At 38.4% G+C, this 23,554-nt stretch overlaps 2 pseudogenes; one reads left to right on the top strand and one right to left on the bottom strand.

Annotated features, from left to right (window-relative positions):
- Window positions 1-1,549: 1,549 nt before the first annotated feature.
- LOC122071813 lies at window positions 1,550-8,469 on the bottom strand (annotated as a pseudogene).
- LOC122071812 lies at window positions 8,443-21,889 on the top strand (annotated as a pseudogene).
- The last annotated feature ends 1,665 nt before the right edge of the window (window positions 21,890-23,554 follow it).

Raw genomic sequence — 23,554 nt, 5'->3', positions numbered from 1 at the left:
TTCATTGCATCTGGTGTTTCTAAGTAATCTCTTATCTCTGTAACAACTATAATTATGGGAGATCAGAAATGAAGGGATATCGAAAGATGAGGTAAAGAGGAAAGTGTAGAAATGGGTTTAAGTAACCTATGCAAGTAATTCCTTCTATTTAGAGCTTAGAATCAATCAATAGAGATGGGAGATGCAGTACAGATGGAAATATTGAGGCAGGAGGTGATCTAGCGTGTAGTTCCTTCAAAATGGAGAATCTCAGAAAGGAAAATGAGAAAAAATAAATTAATATTTTATTCTAGTCCAGGAGAGCCAATCAAAAATGATTGCCAGGTCTTTGTTTCTGGGAGGGAGAAGTGTAGAGCAAAAAGCCACATGAAGTGTGAACGAATTCATTCTCAGGATTTCGAGTTGCAGAGGCATGAATGAATTCATTCTTCATTCTAGGGATTTTGAGTATAAATTCATTTTGGGAATTTTGAGTTGCAGAGGCGTGTTGGGAATTGGGACTCAGGTGTGTTGGTATTCAAAATGAAGTAAAATGATAACGTGGAAAGGGTTTTTTTCCCATTCCATAACGAGGTTCATTTTTCATTCCATTTTAGGGATTTGAAATGAGAATGTATTCTAGAATGCATTCGAGACCAAGAACGCATTCTGAGAATGCATACCAAATAGTCACCTGATCACCAAAGTATTCCCCTTAGTTCTAGTTTAGTGAGTTCGTGCTATGAAAGCAGTATCTTCTAGTTCAACCATTGGAAATGCAGGCTATAGATGCTGTCTTGGCGTATGTTGGAAACTCAATGATTTGAAAATTCCCATGCACACAATTCACAAGTATGCTGTTTTTTTACAAGATGTGCTATAGTCAAATTACATGGGAGGGAATCCGCAGCTCAATCGGTGTGCGGAAGCTCAAATCCATCAAATTCCTTTTTCATTCCAGGACCCATTCTATTCTTTTTCTAATTCCCCCTCTCCTTCCTCTTTTGTTCTTCTGGGCACTATAACTGCTATCATCATGTTTGTTAAACAGAAGTGATATTTCTTGCAGCTCCTCAGATGAACTTTGGCCATATATAGCTGTTATAGCTGTGTAAGCAAATTAACATAGCTATGGTCAATTTTTCTTGCACACACATGATTAGAAAATTTGAGCCTTGGACATCTCTGGCTTTTCACCAGAAAAAGACTTCTCTGGCTGAGCGGACTTCAGCTCTTATTAGTGAATGTTTATTAAAGGAACCAATTAAGTCCAAACAGAAAAATGTAGGGAAAAGGGCAGGCATGTCTCGGTGTATGTACCCCCTTCATAGGCTCTCTTCTCATGTAATGATGTGGGCTTTCTGTGTATAAATTGATACCTACCAAAGCCTCTCTCCTCTATTAGACGTGTATGGCGAGGGTTAATGTGTCGATCCCTCCTAAAATTGAATGGTGCAAAATCAAACAATGACGGGGACAAGTCTTTTGACGCATGCTGAACTTTTACTGCTCTACGGCCCTGTACAGCGTAGGTTACTCACTGGGGGAAAATTAAAAAACAGCATCACCATTAAAATAAAATACAATTTAGAAAAGGTAAGTAACTCTCATTGTGCACACAGGACTCCATGATCATGGCTAGAGTTTTAATTGTGATAGAAATACAAATGTGAATAGGTAAAGAACAAAGGAATAACGCCCTATTTCTCTGCAAAAACTATAAAATCAAATACAGAAATTAGACCCCTATGCTGTAATCTAAAAGCAGTAGCAGCTAGCTTAGAAACCATAGGATCCCACTCTTAATCGATTCAATATTTGACATACAACGTTAGTCATAAGATTTAAAACATCTAATATCAAAGAAACGAGCTCCCACGGCCAACAATCGTGCTGGTCATAATCAATCCACCGAATCACCTTTGCAGAATTGATCCAAATCACTACTGTCTGAAATGCCCCATGTAGTCCCTTGAGGAGTCCTCTAACCTGTGCTTCTTGGAAAGAGCCTGAAGGTTCAAAATCCATGTACCCCCAAACAAAGTCAAGCTGCAACAAATATAAACAACTCAGTCAGACATTAGAGTTGAGTGATAAAACCCATACGATGGAAGATCCGTATATGGTTGGTCGTAGGGAAAAGAGGGAATATCGTTCCAGAACATTTGCATTCTATTAAAAGCAAAAGGTTCTCAGAGGGAAAAAGGTTTAATCAAATATCCGTCTTTGGATACTTGAAAGAACATCTAATGGATTGGGAGATATATTCTGAAAAAGACAGATTTCTAAAATCCCATTAGAAGTAGAATGTTATTGAAGCAAGTGCAAACATATGACCTCTATCTAGCTTAGAGATATCAAGAAGAAAGGAATGAAAAAAGAGAGGAGCCTGAAAGGCCCCAGTCCTTACCCCATCAGTCCAAACCACACAAGTTTAGAAAAGCGACATGAAAGAAAAAGATACCATGCAGATTCAGTTTCAACATTACAAAAAAGAAAAACACAATTTATCTTTTATACGAAGAACGGAAGCAAACTTTTCCCTAGTTACAAGGACCCCAAATAGAATTTTCCATAGAAAAATCTTGAACTTAGGCTGTGTTTGGTTAGCCAAGAGAAGAAAAGAAAAGAAAAGAAAAAAGTACAATTTGTTCTTGGTTTAAAATTTTCTCTTTGTGCTTGGCATGTCCTCATCCAAGAGAAGATTCAGTTTTTGAATTTCAAAATTCCCCTTGGGAATTGTGAATTTTCTTTTGCTCAAAAAAAAAAATTCTTGCCAAAAACACAAGAAAACATGAGAAAATATAAAACTTTTCTTTTCTTTTCTTCTCTTCTAATGTAACCACACATACATAATTTTTTTATTTTCTCACCATTTCATTTCATTTCTTTTCTTCTCTTTTCTTTTCCTTTCTTTTCTAGATTCATTTTTCTTTTCTTTTTTTGTCTTGGCTACCAAAAGAGAAGAAAAGAATAGAAAAAAAAAATGAAATGGTAAGAAAATAGAAAAAGTATGTGTGTTTGGCTACCATTAGAAGAGAAGAAAAGAACAGTTCTTATATTTTCTAGTGTTTATGGCAAGATTTTTTTTTTTTGCATAAGAAAACCTCACCATTCCCAAGGTGAATTTTGAAATTCAAAAAAGGAATCTTCTCTTGGTTCAAGACATGCCAAGCACAAAGAGAATTTTTTAAATCAAGAAAAAAGTACAATTTTTTGTACAATTTCTTTTCTTCTCTTCTCTTGGCTACCAAACACAACCTTAGGATGAAGCCTAAATTTCCATACCTTAGTAAAATTGTGCCTTGAACAAGGGGAAGTTCATGTTGGGATAAAAACCTCGCAGTTAGTTTATTAGTAAGAACAGCAGATGCCACATCCACATGAAATAAAAATCTAACAAGACATTCATTCCATCTACCATTGATTATGAGATCATGAACTTTATAATAGAGGGGTTGATGAGGAACAGACATAGGTACCACAAAACCCTCCAAAGATGGGATCAAAGGATCATTCCAAATCAATACCCGTGTACCATCACCAACTTTCCAACAAACAACCTGACGAACAATGGTGGTACTTCTTAATGGATGTTCTAGACCCAGGATCCATTAGCTGGGGAGAACAAAGGGTCAAGGGGATCTTTATTTTTAAAACACATACTCGTAAGAATCTGAGCCCATAAAGAATCAAGTAAGGCAAGAAGCCTCCAAACTAGCATAGGAGCCTAAAACTCATTATTAACACATTTAATAAACAAAATACCACTCTTATCAAAATTAATGTGTTGCGCCGAAGGATCCTGAAATAAAGCAAGAATTTACGTAAGAGTAGCAATATCATTTTTATGAGCTCTACAGAAAACAAAGGTGTCATTAGCGAACAACAAATGATATATTTCATGACAAAACCTATATAATATAGTACCACGAAAGAAATTCATCTCTATATACAGTAAGAAGTTCAGACAGTGCTTCCATTGCAATATAAACAGATAAGGGCTAAGAGGGTACCCTTGTCTAGTCCCTTTAGTAGGGTTCAAAAAAATCAAAGCAACTCCCATCCTAACTTAAAAGAGCAGGCACAAGGGGAGATAAGAAATCCAACCAGCCACACCACTTAAGCCTAAATCCCAAAAACGTAAAAATACCGCTCAAATAATCACACACTAAACAGTCACACATTTTACACGTCTGTTTTAAAGCTGCCAATTCTCTTTTACTTTTTTTATTTTTTCAGAAAATGGAAAATCTCGAGGGCAATAATTATATTATCAACAATCTGACAACCCTTGATGAAAGCTGCCTCAAAAGGAGAAATAAACTTCTTCAAAACAGCAAGCAATTTGGAAATAATCTTATAAGAAACTGTACATAAAATAATCGGTCCGAAATTCTCATCCTGGTTTGCTTTTTTCCTTTATAGGAATCAAGGATAATAGGGTAAGAGAAGAATAATAGTTGAGAAGAAATCATAGACAAACTCAACTATATATTTTTAACTTTGTTCCAACACTAATGTAAGAAAATGGCAAAATCTCCATCATGACCAAGAGCTTTATAAGCTCCAATACTAAATACAAAATCTCTGACCACTGATTCAAAAGGTAGAGAAATTAATTTTAAGTTTTTAGATTCAGATATGACAGGCTGAAAAAAGTGTCAATGAAAGATGGGTCAAAAGGGTTCATTGTAGTAAAAATATGCTCCATATGTCTAGCAAAAAGCTTATTTCTGGAACCAAAATAACTCCTCAGCCTCCAATACCCAGCTTAAATTTCTACTTACAAAAGATAAAGCCTTTAAAACCTGGGAAGCATGTTCTTGAGACTCCAAATGTAAATACTCTTGAAGAGTGGGATTTTACCTAAGATCAACATGTCCAAAAATATCGGTTTTCCACTTGTTGAGAAAAGACATTAAACCATTTTGTACAAACTCCAGGTTAAGCTTGGAAGTGATTTTTTTCTTTTTTTTAAAGAAGGAAGTCAGTATCTAATGCAATCAAAAGTGGGCAATGATCAGACCCCAAAGAAACAGCTGCATGACGATTCATTAAAAACCATTCCAAAGAACCCATAGCCCAATCCAAGGCTGTTCTAACAAAATTAGGTGGTCTTCACTTATTTCGACCAAGTAAAAGGGGAACCAAAAGTTAAGTCCTCAACACCGAAAGAGTTAATAATAGACATTATACCTTGAGTTGCTGGACCTTGAAGGTAAGAACTTTACCTCCAACCTTCTCAGATTCATACAAGGTGTGATTAAAATCACCAACAATAAGAAAAGGAATTGATAAGGTGATAAGAAAATCATGCAGTTTAGACCAAAACAAACATCTCTCTGAAGGGTAGGTGGACAGAAATATCCCATGCATTTGCTATAGCTTTGGCTTCAAGCATTAGAATAAGGGTGGTTTTGGTGCATTTAATCTCCTTCTCAATTTAATCAAAAGGAGAGGCTGTTACCCAGTTTTGTGCATTTGCTTTCAGACACAAGAAAGATGCAAGTTTCATCCTCTCAATATGTCATGCTAGCACATCTCAATAAATTTTCCCCCTGGTATTATATTATATGATATTTTATTAATATTTACCATTACCATCATTTTAGTCTATATTAGGGATTCTGGATAGCAAAAGAAAACCACCTCCAGGTTTTTGCAGTGTCTGCATTGTATATTTTGCAACCCCACCCCTCCCGTTGAAGGGGGGGGACACTTGTTTCAGAAGAGATCCTTTAAATTGAACGTTCAAAGCAAAGAGTATAGTTACAATTGTAGCAATCAAAAACTCAGTCAGTAAGAGGCTAACCAAATATGTATGTGCGTTTGGCAGAATCAAGAGTGTTGCCAAGTAGCATTGCAATTGTCATGGGTCCCACTCCTCCAGGCACAGGGGTAATGGCAGACACCACCTTCATCGCTTCATCATAGCAAACATCTCCTACAAGCCTGTAACCATGCTCACTATTGCGGTCCTGCCCATTATTCATAGCTGCAGATATGTTATATCTGACTACCGACGCTACTTATATGCATCATGCACATTGCTTTTTTAGATAGTAGGAAGACACGGATGCACTGGGAGATAGTCTTTACCTCAACTGGATTTGTGCCCACATCAATAACAACTGCTCCTGGCTTTAGCCAACTGCCTCGGACTAGGTTGGCCACTCCTACAGCAGAGATCACAATGTCGGCTTCCCGAGTAATCTCTTCTTTTGTGAAGGCATGTAAAAGAGTAACTGTTGCATGGTGCCTCTGGTTGATGGGGGGAAAAATTACGCCTGTTGATAATGACTAAAAGCCTTGAAAGAATTAAATGTTATCAACTACCTGCAGCAGCAAAGAAATTGGCAATCCAGCAATATTACTCCTCCCAATCACTACTGCTTTCTTCCCCATGATTTCCACACCAGAATGCTTTTCTAGACGATCCTAACATCTGGATCCATCTGATTCCTTTTCGACAGTGAACAAATAAATATTCATGGTCCAAGAAAACCAGATTATTATATAACCACCTGCCAAAGATATAACAGCCCTACTTTTAGTGCTGCTAGGTGGGACCTCAGCGGAATGTGAAGGTACTAGGCTGGGATGCAGACTTCTAGCATAAGCATTCCAAAGGAACCAAAAAAAAAATTCCCTAGAATCATTATTCATCAAGGTAAGCTTCAAGTAGTTCAATTCACCACTATCAAATAACTATATCCTTTACTTCCAGAATATAAGTATGGAAAAATGGAATGAAAAAGGAGCCCAAAAAGACAGATATACCACAGTTTCAGAAATTACTTGAGGTAGTGGAAGTTGCACAAGAATTCCATGAACTGATGGATTGTCGTTAAATTTTAGCACGGCATTGAGAACTTCATCTTCCCCACAGTCATCAGAAAGTTCTTCCAACAGAGACATGATCCCAACTTCCCCACAAGCTTTTATTTTGTTACGAACATAAGTCTGAGAGTCCCTTCTTTGACCAACTAGAACAACAGCCAACCCAGGAACCTTTCCGATGGAGTGCTTCATTCTTCTTACTTCACTCGCAATTCCAGATCTTATCTCGTCTGCAATTGACTTCCCATCAATTACTACAGAAATCTGATCACTGCCTGCCGCCGTCACATATCAAATAGATAGATGAATAAAGAATTATTCAAGAAAAGATTGACTTGAAGATTAGGTCCCCACAAATAGTTTATGCTTAGAACCCAAGGAATATGGCTATTACATGTGAGATTATTAAGGAAAATTAAAGAGTGTGATAAATAAGTGAGAGAAAATAAATCAAGGTTTGACTCATGTAAGGGAGCTAGCTTTGTCATCAACCGCCATCTTCTTATCAATGACGAGAAGTAAAGAAATTACCCTACATAAAAGCAAGAGTGACAACAATCAGCCTCATCCCAACTAAATGGGGTCGGCTACATGGAAGTTTGCCTCCAATCAGCTCTATTCGATGTCATACTTGATAAAAGGCCTAAGCTATGCATGTCTTTCCTCACCACTTTTCCTAAAGGTCATTTTAGGTTTGCCCTTAGCCTTTTAGATCCTTCAATCTGAATCAAATCCCTGTCATACTGGAGCATCCAAAAACCTTTGTTGAACATGCCATGCAACCTCAAACAACTTTCTCATAGCTGATCATGTACCGGAGCTACTCCCAAACCAACTCTAATATGATCATTCCTTACTTTGTCTTTCCTAGTTTTACCACTCTCCATCTCAACATCATCATCTCCATTACACTGAGTTTATATACATGATGCTTCTTAACTGTCCAATATTCTGCACTATGCATCACAGTCGTATGAAGTCCGTAAAATTTTCCTTATAATTTTAAAGGAATGTGTTGATCACACAATACTCCAGACCAACTCTCCACTCCATCCATCCATTCTTTGTGAAACATCAATATTATCCACAATACTAGTCCAAGAACTGGCACATAACATCTTAGCATGGTTTTTAAATCTTCCCAGAAATGGTAAATATAGGCAATAAAAATTGCATCCAGAAACATTATCCTCGAACAATAAATTAAGAAATCTTTCGACTCATTAACGTCGCTCACTGTTCGGCAGTTAATTCCCAATTTCGTGCTTGTATGTGGACAGAATGCAACAGTAGACACATAGTAATGTACCTCATAAACTGAATAAGACCATTTCTAGGTAAGCAAACCAGTATCACTTTAATTTTTTTTTTTTTTTTTTTACGTGAGGTTGGCGTTGCTAACAGCATACCAGACCAGATTATCGTTTATTTATCAGCAGGATATGGAAATCAAGAGCTTTACCGCTGCTCCGCTGGAGTGGAAGATGGTGGTTTGTCGTCTCAGTCGGATTGGAAGTCGTCGAGAAGGGGAGGAGCTTTGGTGACTTGGAAGGCCCTTGATGTTGAAGAGAAGGGCTTCTTTCTCAACAGTCGCCCCACCACCACGCCCTGCATCTTTTTATGGTTCTTCCTCTCCTCGATTTACTTGTTCCTGCACAGCCGCACAGCACTGAGATTCATCGTCATCGCTTCGGCTCTATCATATCAAGCCAATACATAGGCCGTTGCTGGAGAAGCTGGGGTTTCTCGTGTGTGTCGAGGCGTCAAGGGTTTAGGATCTGTTAGGCCTGACGTTCTTGATGCAGCTTTGCTAAGGCCCGAAGGTTCGATCACCAGGTCACCGTGTACAGACCTGATGTGGCTGGTAGGTTAAGATCCTTCAGGTTAGCTCAAGTAACCACTAATAAGAATCAATTCTCCATCCATAATCCAAACCTGAATTCTTGAGAAAATTAAAAATTGAAAAAATGGAAGAGAAATCAAAATCCTAAAGAGGAAGGAGGCGAAGGAATACGCACACAAAGAAATGAGGGGAGAAAGGGAGGGAGAAAACGATCCCAAATTCAAGAATCTCATACACCAACACCCCAATTCAAAAAATAAGAGAACACAAGCCGTGGGATTGCGGGGATTGGGACATCGGAGGACATCGCCGCTGACGACAGTAACAACATAGTTGATTTCTGCTGATTCTATGCCCGTGTACGAGATCGATATTGAGATCCATTCAAGCTTCAAAGCGTAAGTTCTTGTATTTAGTGAACGTATCGTCCCCTTTGTCATCTTTGGAAGGAGGCCAATCGAAAACTTTTGGGCTTCTGAACAGAGCGGCAGATTTTTTTGGTGGGGGGTTTTGAATTCCCCGCTGCTGTTTTAAATACTTCCACTGGTTACTTCAGTCAAAGCAGACACATACAATGGCTAATATCTGTTCTTGCTGGCATCATCATGTGCAAGATTGTAAGTGCAATTGATTTACTTCATTTCCACATTTTCTTTTCGGCTTTTGATCTTCATAAATAGGGGTAAATTTTTCTCGTACCAAGCAAGAAAACAAGACCTCTCCCTCCCTCCCGTTACTTTTACACTGGTGTTTGGCGTGAAAGAGAGTAAAGTAGTTTCTTTTTGGCTGCCTCAACTAAGATTCGAACTCCTGGTGTGGCATATCCTAAACACCCATATTCTGTTCCAAGGACAGTAGGTCTTATTCATTTCAACACCCTGTGTTAGTTTGATGCGTCTCCTCATTGCCAATTCTGACTTCAATCAGCAAGAATGATAACTGTAAGACATATTCAACTTCCCAGTCATTCAATGGTCTTCTTAGAGTAGCTGATGCATAATCAAATATTAAGACGGATTGTTTGTGAAAAATTCTAATTCTAATTCAGCATTCTTTTCGTCTCTTTTTACAAATTGCAAATAAATTTGTTTTACATATAGTGCGGGTGCCCTAACAAATGCAAAATTTTCAGCAATGGAATTCCTTTTGCATTGCGTGAAGTGTCATTTTAAGCTTTTCTTCGTTGCCTCTATACCTTGTTCTCATCTTTTCTCTCCTTTCTGTAATCTCTAACCATTGAAATGTTCACTTTTGTTCTTGAAGGTTTATGAAATTACGGGCCTGATTAGTTTTTTATTCTTCAAGGCATATTCAAAGCTAAACAAAGCACAGAAAATGTATCCTGTTTGAAGGTAGTAAGTGTCATGGTTTTATTCCTTGCTCCTCTTTCTTTTGCAGTGGTTTCTCCACATTCCATGCACTTCTTGTTGCATTTGCTTCTCTCTATCTCCTTCTATCGGACGATTTTTACAATGGCTCTCAAGAAGTATCTATTATATATAGGAAGTCCACTCTATCGGATACCATTTTGGGGGTAAGTTGCTGCAAACACTGAACTGTGATGTTCTTAAATGGTTCTGCATCTTTTTTTACTTAGAAATATATGAATGAACTCATCAGATTACACTTCCTAGACTAGAATGCATTTTTTCCTTTTAATGAGAACAAGATTGGCAGTTGTATGCAGAAAATGGCCTAGATCAAGACAAACATTCAATTTGTCATGGTGAAATAAATTCACTCTGATCTCGGTGCTGTCAGCTACCAGTTGTTGTTTTCTTTCTAAAGGGACATGACCTTTTTAGATATCAAAGATAAAGAAGGAAACAGAAGCCACTGATGAAAAAGTATGGAACCTGTCGCCATTGTTATCGGTCACAGCAGCAGCTGTGGTATGTAGAACCTATTATAACATGTTACAATCCTTTGTGCATGAGTGTGTTGTTAATGTTATAGTTACTGTGGAGGAATTTTTGTATTTCTTTTGTTTTAAGGGAATGCTAGTAATTACCTATATGCTAGGGGTTTTATTGTAATTAGATATTTTATTCATGTTATATATATATATATATATATATTCCTGTTGCTATCGTTTTGGGAACAAAAGGTACCCTAATCTATCAGCTCTTCTTTTATCCCCATTCCCCCTCTTCCTTTTCTTCCTCCTCGTCCTCTTTACTCTTTTTCTCTTGCTATACATAAGTACTAGTTAGTGTTTCCCTAGTTTTGTCATATGGTATGAGAGCACCATTAACCAGTTGCTTGCTGTTTCCTTTTTCTGGTTTGAGAGTCTTAAAGCAAATGTGTGGTGTGCAGCAAATGCTGCTCCTTACCTGGTTCGTGAATGTTTCTCTTATTTGATGAAGCATTAAAACAAGAGATTTCTCTTACCAGGTGAAAGAGTATTCTCTACTATTGATCTTCCGTATAGTTGAGGTATTTACTGTTAAATCAAAGGCCTTATTCGATAATGTTTCTCCCTGCAATATCAGGCCCTGTGATACCCTGTTTTGGGTGGTTTTTCTACTTCTTATAGGAGAAACTGTTGTAGCAGATCCAACCATTAGATCTGCCCATGTTTTAGCAAGTTTTAACTTTTTCTTGGTTAGGAGTCCTAGAATAGTTGTTTCCTTAACCGAAGGGATGGGTAGGGTTTCAGTGTGAGTCGAAGGGATGGGGTGGGGTCGCTGTAGGAGATGGGAGAGGGAGAGTGTCGCTGCAGGAAGGGATGGTTAATACTGATAAACAACCAGCAGGTACTGCTGGTGTCGTTTAGGAAAATCAGTAGCCGAAAAAATAGGAAAAAAGGGAAGGAAGAAGAACAAAGAAAGGGAAGTAGAAAGATTGATGGGGAAAGGAGGTGGATCTTTTTGCTCTGATACCAAATTAGCGGAAGGCCAGTTAGATGAGAAGGGGAGGTTTGAGAAGAAACTTAGAGTTGTAGGGGAGAGAGGAAATCTCATAAGAAGAAAGGGGGGAAGGGAAGCTCGGACAACCACAAAGCTCACACCTAGGGGTGCAAGTTTGACCATTTCGGCCCAACCCCCTTGAGCCCGAAAGGGCTTGGGCTAAGAAATAGGAACATATGCCCTAATGCTCTCACAGGTGGGTTTATGGTCTCAAATTAGGAAAAAAAGCACTCTAGAACTACTTTGAGAAGGAAAATTTCATGGTTTTGGTACCAATTGCAACTATAATGAAAGCTAGGCTTCTGACCCACATCAAGATTTCTGGCCTTGAGGGCAGGTTAGGGCTAGAAATCTTTGGCCATGAGTTAGGGTTGGGCCAGTTAGGGTTGAGGCCTTGGGATAAGCCCGGCCCCAGGGACCCTGATTTTATATAATGACCAATAATCGGGCACTTCCCCATAACAAAGGTACTGTGCCTCACCCTAAATGTAGAACCTTTTAGTATTCAATTGAGTGCTTCCCCTCAACAAAGGTACTTCGGTCTCCTCTATTCTCTCCCAATCTTCACTCTTAAGTTCTCAACCCATTTATTACTCAGTAGTTGCATATTTTAATGATCAATCACATGTTAGATATCTTATCACTCTCACTCCATTTCAGCTCAGTTAATAGATTTTTGATAGATATTGTAGAGCCAATCAGGGTCGAGCAGGGCTGGGCCGACCCTAAGGGTGGGTTAGGTTGGATTATTCTAGCCCTGAGTTAGGGCTGGACCGAGCCTGAGCCTGAGCCTGAGCCTGAGCCTAGGCCTAGCTAAGGGAACTTAGGATTAGCTTAGGGTTTTTAAAAGCCCAGACCAACCCGACCTTGTTGCAACCCTACTTACACACACAAATTCAACTGTCGAATACATTGGTCACAATAACGACTCCTAACCAATACCCCCTGAGTTGAGAAAAACTCGCCCCTCACGAGTGGGGGCTATCGGCTCCTTGTCTACAACTTGAAGAAAAAGCAAAATGTAAAGATTTGGGATTGCATCCATATCTGGAAAATTGTGGAGGAGAACAAACTCATGATGGGGAAAACTTTCATTGCACTAGCTTTCATCATTATTTGATCCATAATCTGCTTGTTTCCCATTGTCGTTACTAGTTCCACATTTGAGTGGTCTTCGTCTTCCGTTGACCTATTTGGTTTGACCTATGAGCCTGTGGTTGCACTATTGATATCCCCTTCTTTGACTCCGAGGATATTTTATCAATCAATCTGCGGAGAATGAATTTCTAGCATATGAAGGAAGGTTGTAGGTTGCATAAATTTTTGTCAAGATCAGTGACACCTTTTTGTTCTTCCAACCACTCTCGAGCCAATTTAATAATGCGCCGAGAAGAATCAAACACTTCACGATAACATCCATCATAATACTGATAAACAAAGAATTTGACTAATATATTATCCTCAGACTCAATAATGATTTGGTCAATCTTTGATTATATATTGCTAACGATAACGGTTACATAGTCTATTCAGATTCATTGTATGTAGGCTAAGGATTTTGATTGTACTATGACTCAACCTTAGCTAGCATACCTTATTTCTAATTGTTTGTCCACGCTATAAATAAGGACAACCTTTGTCACTCTAGACAAGCCAAATCATTCTCTAAATATTTTGTTCTCAACTTGGTATCAGAGTGTGAATCCCAGGTTGACACTGAGAGGGGGAGGGTGAACAACATCTAAAAATCTTTTGAAATGACGCTGACAAATATTTCTCTATGATGACACTTCATGTAGTTGTGTAAACAGTATATTGTTGGGAGAGTCAAATACACAGTCGTGTTATTGCCCACCCTGAAACCACTTAGTGGCCCAGGTCTACAAGACAACCACACCCATCTTACAAACATATATGATTGATGGTGGCATCAAAGGCAAGCTTACCGAAGATGTCGTAGATCAACTTGCTAGCATGAGACATATCCACCAAAATCCATTCTCTCACTAATGGAAGAATTCTTCTTTGTGGCTAGCATTTACCTAGGTTCCCATTCCAAACTACAGAGGAGAAAGGGCAAGCAAAAAAGTGGTGATCCACATTGTCCATAATATTTCAACAGAGGCGCAAAAAGGGAGGCATGAATTTGTCGATAAATGAGAAATGACTATGTTGGGAGGCAATTGGAGAGGGCCTACCAAATGGTGAAGCTGTGCGGAGCGGAGGATGTTACCCTTGAACCAAACTACCTTGCACCAGGGAGACAAGGGACTGCAAACTCTGATGAAGTTGAAAGGGCCGGCAGAAAAGGCAGACCATAAAATAATATCACTTCTACCACAAGGCCTTATGAGAATGGAAGGCAAGGCATTCCAGACGGGGGATAATAGGGAGAGGGGACCCTAGCATTGTGTTGAATGAAGAAACTAAGGACAACTTATTGATACCCGAATTGTAGATGGCTCTTGCATTGACTAAGAGGAGGAGGACACCCGTAGGGTGCTAGTTGTCGAGCCAAAGAGAGGTGGAAAGACCATCATCAATTTTAGAGGAAATGGCCCCAAGAGCGATATGCCTAAGATTCAGGATCTTCCGCCACACCCAAGAAGCATCAGAGGTTAGAGGAACCGCCTAAATAGAATCATTGCAAAGAAGACCCGGGCAAACCCTATCAACCAAAATACTTTTTTTTTTTTAACGCAAGTTTCCATATCAATTTGAGAATACTAGCAAAATTGACCTCTTTGATTCTTATCAAGCCCAAACCTTCCTAATCTTTGGGAAGGTAGATTGCAACCCAACTAGTAGGGAGAGGAATCTAGATGAATCAAATCCTTTTCAGAGAAAGGCACACACGAAGGACTCCAACACCAAAATGGTAGATTGAGGTAATCCTCAAACACTAGACCAGTAGATGTAAGAGGACTGAAGAGCTAATCTGATCAATTCCAGACGACCGACATAAGAGATGAGCTTGTTGTTCCAAAGTTGAAGTCTCTTGTGAATCAAATCTAACATGAGAGTACAATTTTGATCTGTTAACCTGGCCGGGATCAAAGGTAACCCTAAGTACTTAACCGTTAGTCATGTTTTATTTCCATGATATAAATGGCCACAATTGGATGCCATGTATCGATAAATTTACCTTGGTGATGACCTTATATTTTTTTGGAGAAAAAAAAAGATTATTTTAGTTATGAAATATTTTGTTTTATATAAAATTAAACTTTTTGAATATTCTATTGATTTTGGTAGATAAAAATGTCATGCATTGCTATCCAACAATATTAAAAGAAACTTTGGTTTCTTGTTGGGATGTGCATCAGTTCACTCAGGGGTGATATTTTATTAGTATGTTTACATACTGAACCAACTATTTATTTGTTTCTTTCAGCATAGTGCAGCAACATACTGATTATTCATAAAAAAAAGTAACATACTTGTTAGAATATGTAACTTAAGTGTGCCTTATGGGAAGGATATGGAGGCTTGCGATTTAAAAAAGTAATATACTTGTTAGAATAGTTGTAATATACTTGTTAGAATAGTTGTTTCAGTATGTAAGCCTCCATATCTTATTCTTTTCTCCTTCAAAATCGCAAGCCTCCATATCCTTCCCTTCCATCTCCTTTTGTTAGCCTCCCATCTTCTCCTACCCTTGTCTCCTTAACTCCCCATATGGCATCACTAATGAGGTGATTCCTACGAATCTAGAACTGAAACCCAAAACCCCTGCAAGACAATTAAGGTTCTTCACCCTTTGCTTCTCAGATTTGGGCCGCTGCCAAGGAAACCTATAGGCAATCAGGGAATGATGCTCAGGTATTTGATCTTCCTAAGAAGGTATATATCACTACCCAGAAGGAACTCTTTTTGTCCAAATATTATCCTAAACTTCGAATTCTATTGTATGAACTTGACCACTTTGCAGATTATCATCCCACTAATGTTGAAGACAGTACTACTTACACCAAACATGTGGACAAAACTAGGGTGTATGAGTTCTTGGTAGGTCTGAATGTTGAGTATGATTAGATTCATGTTCAGGTACTTAGCAAATCTCCCTTCTCTATACTGGAACAGTCCTTTGCCCTAGTTTATACGGAGGAATGTCATCGTAACTCTATGCTTCAGACCCCCACTATTGAAAAATCAGCCCTACAGACTGGATCCGCTACTACCTCCGAGGGAGCTAATTGAACTGGTGATACCACCAAGGAGATTGTTAAATGGGAACACTGCCACAATCCATACCATACTAAGCCCAACTGTTGGAAGCTCCGTGGAAAACCTGTTGATTTTGAGGCTAAGCATGCTCGTTATCAATCCAAAACCAAAGCCCATCAGGTTGAGACTGTGGATACCCCACCTACAACTAAGATGGGACTCTCCCAAGAGGAACTCCAGGCTTTTAGACGTATTCTCAAGGCTTCGAATTCTTCAACTCCTGCCAATTTAGTTCCTTTAGGTTCCAAATTTGCTCACTTAGGTATTTTATTTGGTGGTCACTGTGCATCGGTCGTCTCCACTCCTTGGATCATTGACACCGGTGCCACCGATCATATGACCGATTCCTCTAGTTTATTTCACAGTATTCACCCACATTAGGCAAAGATAAAGTTAGGGTAATAGATGGCACCCTATCATCTGTCTCAGGAAAGGGTTTCTTTTTAGTGTTCTTGTTCTATCACTTTGTCTTAGCTTTACATATCCCAAATTTTACTATAACTTGCTTCTATTAATAGTCTTTCTAAAGACCTAAACTGTAAAGTAAATTTTTTTCCTTCCCATTGCTTTTTTAGGATCTGGTAACAGTGAAGACGATTGGATGTGGTAAGATGCAGGGTGGTCTTTATTTGTTTGATGATGGTTGTCTCCCTATAGCTGCAATATTTGCTACTCCTCATCAGCTACATTCTCTTCTTCTGAATTGAATCAATGGCATTGTCATTTGGGACACGACAATTGGGACCTTATCTCTTTTATTTCCACATATAGTTAAACCATGTAATAGGGATGAATTTTTATATGAAGCACGTACTCTAGCTAAACACTCATTCTAGTTATTTACCTTTAAATAAAAAAAAGCTCATCTATTTTTCATTTGGTTCACTTTAATGTATGGGGCCCATCTTGTCGGACAACTATTCCTGAAAAATGATAGTTTGTGTCCTTTATTGAGTGTCACTCTAAAACTACTTGGGTATATACGATGCAACACAAAAGCGAAGTGTTCAATTGTTTTCAGATGTTCCATAAAATGATTCAAACTCAGTTGAATGCCACTCTAAAAATTCTCCATAGTGATAATGGAACAGAGTACATGGAGTGCTAGTTTAAAAATACCTAGCTGGTCATGGCATTCTTCATCAGACAAGCTGTGTTGGCACTCTTACTTAGAATAGGGTGGTGAACGCAAGAATAGGAACTTGCTGATATTGCTTAAGCCATGATGTTTGCTAGATATGTTCCATCTTAATATTGGAGTGATGTTATCCTCACAACAGCTTACCTAATTAATCGCATGCCAACTCGTGTCCTCAACTCTTGAACTGTTGTTGAGGTTCTTCAAGGGACTACATCTTTTCTGGTTCTTCCAAAGACTTTTGGGTGTGCTTGCTATGTTAGGGATCATCATTCATCGAGAAAATTGGAACCTCGATGTACTAAGTGTATCTTTCTGGGTTACTCTCCTACATATAAAGTATACAAGTGCTATCATCCTCCTACCTGGCATATTATGGTAACAATGGATGTTGTGTTTCATGAATCTATTGGTTACTACTCATCGTCACATCTTCAGGGGGAGTATGATATTACTAGTAAGAAGAGATGACTTTGAATCTGCTTGCTCCACCAGTTTACCACCATCTTCCCCTGAGGATCCTCATCTCCACAAGATAGTGAGGGGACAAAGCTTATGACGGAGACTCCTATTGCTATTATTCCAACTCAGGGGAAGATGCTCTAGTATAGAAAACCATTGGTGAATTCCAGAGACAAACTGATGACTCCACTCTTCAATTTTATCGTAGGGGACATACCAGAAATAAGCAACTTCAGACCATCACCACTACTGCAGCACCTTTACCGCTTTATGCATCCCTCTACCAGCTCTGGATCCGAAAACCAATTGTGCCTCATACTTCAGGTATGATTTTTCCTTCTGACCAACCTATTGCTCTTAGAAAAGGCACTAGGACCTGTACTCAACACCCTATATCTTATGTTATTTCGTATGATTCCCTTTATCCCTCCTTTGTGCCTTTGTGCCTTTGTGCCTTTATGCCTTTATGCCTTTGTGTCTTCTCTTTCTGCTACTTATGTTCCCAAGAATTGGCAGGAAGCTGTTGTAGATAAAAAAATGGAAGGCCGCAATGGAAAAAGAAATGGATGCCTTAAAAAAGAATGCTATATGGGAACTTATGACTCTTCCACCTGGGAAGAGACCAGTCGGTTGTAAGTGGGTGTTTGTGGTCAAACAGAAGATTGACGATTGTGTGGGCAGATACAAGGCAAGGCTTATGGCTAGAGGGTTCACTCAGACATAAGGAATTGACTACCAAGAGACGTTTGCCCCGGATGCCAAGTTGATCTTTGTGCTAATGTTACTCTCATGTGCTCTGAACCTAGAATGGGAACTCAAACAACTTGATGTAAAGAATGTTTTCCTCCATGAAGAGCTCGATGAGGAAGTGTATATGGATATTTCACCAGGCTTCTCTAATATGAGAACTCATGGCAAGGTCTATAAGTTGAAGCGTGCTTTGTCTGGTTTGAAGCAGTCACCTAAAGCGTGGTTTGGAAGATTTCACGAGGCTATGACATTTGTGGGTTATTTCTAGAGTAATGCTGACCACACATTGTTCATAAAGAGGTATGGTGAGAAAGTTACTATGCTTATTGTCTATGTGGATGACATCGTGGTAACAGGATATGATAGTACTGAAATTGATCATCTTAAGGGCTTTCTGGGCAGAGAATTTGAGATAAACAATATTGGAAAGTTAAGGTATTTTCTTGGGATTGAAGTTACCAGGTCTTTAAGAGGATCTTTCTCTCTTAAAGGAAATTCATCCTTGATTTATTGTTCAAGACAGGTATGTTGGGTTGTCACCCTTCTGATACTCATATGGAAGCTAGTACCTGGCTCAAGGAAAAGAAGGGTGAACCAATTGACAAAGGTTGTTGGTGTATGATGTCTTGTATTCCGTCGCAGTTTAATCCAGGGAGTACTGGTGCAGCACCTAGACAAGCAAGACGGTGGTCCTGCTAGCAATACTGAGAGGTGTGAGGACGAGCGCTGTAACCCTATTCTCCATTGATAGTGAAGCAGGATCTTATCTCACCGGGGGCGTAGGCAACCTTGCCGAACCTCGTAAAAATCCATGTGCATTGTTTGTTTTGTTTTTCCATTATCTTCTGCATCGGTTTAGGGTTGCGTTTCTACAAAGGCGGCTACCAACGGTTGGTAGGGAAACTGATATATCTCTCGTACACGACCTGATATTACTGTTGCTGTGAGTTTGGTTAGTCAGTTTATGCATGATCCCTATTCCTCTCATATGGAAGCAGTTATGCGTATCTTTCAATATTTGAAGTCAGCTCTAGAGAAAGGGATCCTTTAATCTCCTCATGATCATCTCCGAGTTAAAGCTTTTACAGATGCTGATTAGGTTGGTTCACCTGACAAAAAGTTCATCTCTCGTTATTGTACCTTTGTATGTGGGAATCTTGTTAATAAGGGCAACAAGAAGTAGGATGTGGTAGATAGAACTAGTGTTGAAGTAGAATTTTAAGCCATGACAAAGGGGATTTGTGAGTTATTGTGGTTGCGTATACTTTTGGATGATATTGGTGTACCTATTCGTCTTCCTATGATGATTTACTATGATAACAAGGTTGCTATCACTATTGCTCATAATCCAATATAGTATGACGGAACCAAACACGTGGAGATCAACAGATAGTTCATCAAAGAGAAGTTAGATGCTGGTTTGATTTGTGTTACTTTTGTGAAGTCTGGTGATCAATTAGCTGATATGTTCGCTAAGGGGCTGGTTGGGAAGATGTTTCATCTTAGTTTAGTCAAGTTGGGCATGTGTGACATCTATGCACCAACTGCGGCACACTAAGTATTTCTCCCTTTGGCCGACCTATTTTGTCCTCATTAGAGTATGGGTCGGTTAGGGGGGAGTAATCTTGTAATTCTATTCTCTTTTTACTTATTATAAATACAACACACGCATTCTCCCCATTCATACTGTTATTAATCATGATTTTGTTTGTATTTTCTCAACTTATGCTACTAATACATTTGGTTGGATGCTGCCCATCCTTTATGCAGATTTCAGTTGGTTATTTTCTCTTGGACTTGGGAATGATCCTGTGGTATTTTCCAGCTTTAGGAGGCCTGGAGTATGTAAGTGTTTGGATGCCTGGAGTATTTATGAAATCCTTAATTATTTATTATTATGTTACGTGTGTCACAAGAAAACTGATGGCCTCAATCTCATCAACCATGTGTTGGACTGAGTGAGCAGGGGAAATATTTGCTTATGAATTGTTTCTTAAGTCTATCAGGTGATTCATGGTTGAACCAGTCCATTTAGAGACAGCTCTGCCTAAATATGAATCATTCAAGCAGCTTTTTGTTCAATTGATTTACCCTTTCTTTTGATGATGTAACATTTCACTGTCAGGTTCTACATCATGGGCTTTCTTTGTTCCCAATATTCCTTTCACTTGTTAGTGGCCAAGGGCAAATTTACATACTGCTGGTTCTATTCTCTGAGAGCACAACCCCTTTTGTTAACTTAAGATGGTAAATAGCATCCTGAAGTTTCCTTGCTTTCATATTCTTGAGTGTCAACATTGATTTATCTACTGAACTGAACAATGTGTGCAGGTATTTGGATATCTCTGGGCAGAAAAGTTCTAAATTTTACTTCTGCAATGGCATTGTATTGTTCCTTGGGTGGCTGGTGCAGTCTGAACTTGAGTCCTTGTTTCCTGATATTTAAATAATTTCTATTTATACTAGACCTTATACACGATGGATCTATGAACTCATGCACATAGAACCATGCTGTTGGACATAGCATGCCTATGTCTATAAAAGATAATGGTCCAATGCACTTGCTTATAGGAGTATTTCAAACTGCCGTAACTCTTTTTTTTGAACGCTTTGCAGTTGGGTGCATCCTTCAAAACGTAGTGCTCATAACCTTTGGATTGCTTCGTTTTAGATGTTAAAGACATTTTGAGCCATTATGGTCTACAATGTTAGAATATTTTCACCACAAATGGATGATGTCTTTTCTAATTGTTTTATTGAGAATTTCCTAAGAAGTCATGGTGGGAAATTTGGACAGTTTTATAAATAATCCTTCCTTTCCCCAACGATGTCAATTGTTTGAGTTCTTGCACTTTTTTTTCCCGGGTATTGCTCTTATGATGTTTGATCTCGTGATTTGATTCAGCAATGTGATTGTTCTTTGCCTTCAGGTTGCGAGGATCCTTCTGTTCATCTTCTTGTTCACTCACATGTACCTCCATTTTGGCCAGGTGCTTGTCTGGTTGGTAATTCTATTCTATAAAATATGGCTCATTAGAATCAGGGCGTAAAAATGTATACAAGGATTAGAGATGCATCACTGGTCTTTTACGCAAAATAGGTCTTGGTGATTGACAAACTTGTCAATTTTTTTTTGGTATGAGTGTCATCTCTGTGGGACTCCAAATTCTGCATCTTCCCTTCTGGGGGTGGGAAGAAAGGACAAAAGAATAAGAACCCGAGATTAACTTATCATCTTACTTGGTTTCATTTTATTGACTCATTTTTTTCCCCTCTCCTTTCAGGTCAAGAAGATTTTTCCTTTGGGCTTCTATACCTTGCTTTTGGTGTCTCCCATGTTGGCAATGATGAACGTCTATTGGTTTTGGAAAATTGTGAAAGGATTGATGAAAACTGTTTCTAAAGCAAGACACAGTCACTGATCAACCTTTTAGGCAACTTCGGTTTGGGGAACAGATTGACCCTGCAGTAACCTCAACTCCCTCCCCTGCTTCCCCCACCCCAAAAAAAAAAAAAAAAATTGTAACCATAACTTTTTGGAAATCAGTGGTGAAATTGATCTAAGTTTTCACCTTTTGTGTTAGTTTTAGCTCTTGGGGCTTCCTCTTTTTCTCAATTATATTTGTAGTATTGTAGGTACTGCAAGTCGTTACTGGCCTAAGCTTTCATCTAGGTTCACTGTGATTGGGCCTTCAGTGCTTCCATAATCGTATCATAAAATAAGTGGTTAGCCATTAATGGATACATGTGCCCTTGCAGTTTCAGTCTCTTGTAGGAGGGTTTAATAGTGATGGAAATGCTATATCAGAAAAAATAAAAATTGTGATGGAATTGTTACTGTCGTTAACTTGTCTACATTATGGTGCAGAACGAGCAGTTTTAAAATTTAGAGCCCATCCTTGAATAAATCTGACCATACGCAAAGAGCTTTAGGTTGGGTTTGGGAGCACCCGATTTCGCCTGGCATATCAACCAAAGCTGGATTTTCTTTTAGCATTTTTGACCTATTATTGAGTTACAATGTACCGAAGTTGGTGAAGTTTGTGGTGTGCTAAAGCCCAAACCTTAGTAAAAACGGAACAACAAAAAAAAAAAAAAAAAAAAAATGACGATATAGGTTTTAAACGGTGAAAACTTTTAAATAACATGGATAGATAAACGGTGAAAAAACAGAGAATGGTAAAACATAATAAATGGAAGTATGGTTAAACATATTATTAAAAAAAAAAAAAAAGACTAAAATTACCCTAGTATACTCATATAAATTAAAGAATTATTAGATAAATACTTGCATTTGATGCTCAAAATAATTTTAACATCCAACATCAGAGTATATATATATATATATATATTCCTTAACTCATAATAAGTTCTAAGACATCACTGAATATCATCTAACACCAAATATAAATTCACATACCATGACAAAAAAACTCGTCCAAAGTCTTGTTTAGCAATGAGGCTTGGATATAATGTTTTTCATTGTTGTTAACATAATTATCACACTTTCAAAGTTATGCATGTTCGGTTGAAGTTGGGAGTCATCATTTTGTAAATACTTTTCAGCAGATGCATAAGTTTGTAGCTTCATTTTTGGGATTCGTGTAGTGAATTTTAGTTGAATGTGATGTGATAAAATGAGAAATGTAGGCTTTTAACGAGTTAGCTTTACATTGGCAAAAAAATCAAGTCGATCAAAGTTCATATAAATGTGTTTGGAACGGGAATGCTTGCCACTTTTCTTTTTCCCTGATTCTTTGGAAAGCATACGAAAAAACGTGTTTTAAACAGTAAAAAACGAGAATGCATTTAAAATGTTTTTCGCTAACTAGATTTAAACTCTCTCACCAAGATGTCTCGAGTTAGAACCTCCTGTCTGTTATCTCCCCCTACACCCCCATTCTATAGAACTTTTACAAATAAAAAACAAAAAAATCATAGGACGTCAATTGGAAAGCCGTTTGGCCTAGTCTCTATGACCAATTCATCTCATAACTTTCCAGGCGACATCAAAAGTTGACAGTGAAACCGGATGTTTCCGGTCCAGATCCCCACTAGTATAGTGCACTCTCTCTCTCTCTCTCTCGGGATTTTGGGATTGACGTTTTTAGTAAGTTCACAAAGAGACCCGATGACACTACAAAACAGAACCAAGATTTTACAAGAAGGAAGAAATGGTTGCTTGGCCACTCTCCTCCTCATTTCTATTTTTCTCAAACCGCTGAGATTTGAAAAGAAAACTGAGTTGATGTGGGTCCTATTTATGCATTTTTTTCAAACAAATGCAATTATTAATTTTTCCATTGTAAGTTTGTAACTTTATAAAGCCAACCACATAAGCACCTTATGGAAAGTTCAAGTTGGTTATACTTCTCTTATTTATCTTTCACCCCACAAACATGT

This window comes from Macadamia integrifolia, unplaced genomic scaffold, assembly GCF_013358625.1.
Source record: "Macadamia integrifolia cultivar HAES 741 unplaced genomic scaffold, SCU_Mint_v3 scaffold_9A, whole genome shotgun sequence".
Classification (NCBI taxonomy): domain Eukaryota; kingdom Viridiplantae; phylum Streptophyta; class Magnoliopsida; order Proteales; family Proteaceae; genus Macadamia; species Macadamia integrifolia.
The sequence above is the reverse complement of the archived record's forward strand: the minus strand, read 5'-3'. Positions and strand labels throughout refer to the sequence as shown.